At 39.2% G+C, this 1,417-nt stretch overlaps 1 protein-coding gene across 1 annotated transcript in view; it reads right to left on the bottom strand.

Moving 5' to 3' along the window:
* Positions 1-825: 825 nt before the first annotated feature.
* The window catches only part of LOC311035710 (uncharacterized protein), a 23,361-nt gene continuing 22,769 nt past the window's right edge, over positions 826-1,417 (bottom strand). Inside the window, exon 9 of the mRNA XM_084044085.1 lies at positions 826-1,417. This exon is cut by the window's right edge and continues 785 nt beyond it. The gene's annotated coding sequence lies outside the window, so the exon portion shown is untranslated.

Below are 1,417 nucleotides of genomic sequence, written 5' to 3'. Positions count from 1 at the left end.
ACTTTGAGAACCAAGGGGTTAAACCACTGAATGAAACACATTCAGAAAGACAGACAACCTGAGGTTTGATCATTTTATAGTAGTGTAAGGCAGTAGCCTTTTTATGTCAGCAGGTGTCGCTGTTGCCAAGCTTCCTCACCTGTGGTGTCACCAAGCATCACCTTTTTGTCCCTCACTGGACACCGTAGTTCAGTTGACTAGGCAGCTGAGGGCGCCATGTTTGTTTATGTTTTCTTTCTGTTGGAAAGGTGAGCACTGTTTTATGACTGTCTGAACAATCTGTAAGATATCTGAGTCAAAAACGCCCATCCAGTGAGTTTGTTGCTATACAGTGTTAGCTAAGTTGCTTACCTACATTCTGAATAATATGCACTTACATTTTTGTACTTAAATATATAATGTAAGTTGGCCACATGTGGAAGTGGAATTGTGAAGGATGTTTTTACATGTTTTGTATCTTATTCTGGCCATTGTTTCCACTAATATTTTATGTGGTTGATCATTAATTGTTATTTAGCATATGAGGACATGTTATTTACAGAGTTTATGTTTTCTTTCTGTTGGAAAGCCTACAGCCAATTACCAGCAGCAGAACCTGTGAATGTCAGCCAATAAATGCACAAGGTCTCAACCACAATCCAGAACCAGTGTGTCCAGTGAGGGACAAAAAGGTGATGCTTGGTGACACCACAGGTGAGGAAGCTTGGCAACAGCGACACCTGCTGACATAAAAAGGCTACTGCCTTACAGTAGCTTTATATTAATGTTGAATATAGTCTATAGTATATACAATAAAAACACATAACATTGATTGATTGAATCCTTTATTAACAACATTATTAGATTAAGGTAGTACAGTCAAAGGTTAATTAGGCTAAACACACAAAGCCCCCAGGGGCCTTGCTTCCATTGTGGTCCATTGTAATCAATTCATCAGTACATACTGTACAATACATACAATACAATATAAAACATATCGTAATAAAGCTCAGTGGAATCAAGGTATATTTACAGAGAAAGGAGGGTTGGGGGCAGGGTGGGGGGGCGGGGGCAGTAGATTCTACTATCAAGATGTTCAAGGAGTTAAACATGTTCACTGTGTGAGCATGAAGTAAGTCGTTGCTGTCAGGTGGAAACCTCTTTGTGAGCTACTTTCACTATTTAAAAATGTTTTTAAAAAATGAACAATGTTCGACATACAAGGTTTCTACCTGACAGCAACAACTTACTTCATGCTTATACGCGCACGCACGCACGCATGCACACACCTCTGTACAGAATTGGGAAACATTGTATACAGTAGCAGGAATATAAGACTATTTATCAACTTTATAAAGAGTCAAAAGAGTCATTGGACAGGCGTCTCATATCCTACTCTTCTCCCTGTGTGATGTTTGTCTGTTTGTTTGTTGGGTTT

This window comes from Gymnoscopelus microlampas (genome assembly GCF_963454915.1).
Source record: "Gymnoscopelus microlampas genome assembly, chromosome: 20".
Taxonomy (NCBI): Eukaryota; Metazoa; Chordata; class Actinopteri; order Myctophiformes; family Myctophidae; genus Gymnoscopelus; species Gymnoscopelus microlampas.
The sequence above is the reverse complement of the archived record's forward strand: the minus strand, read 5'-3'. Positions and strand labels throughout refer to the sequence as shown.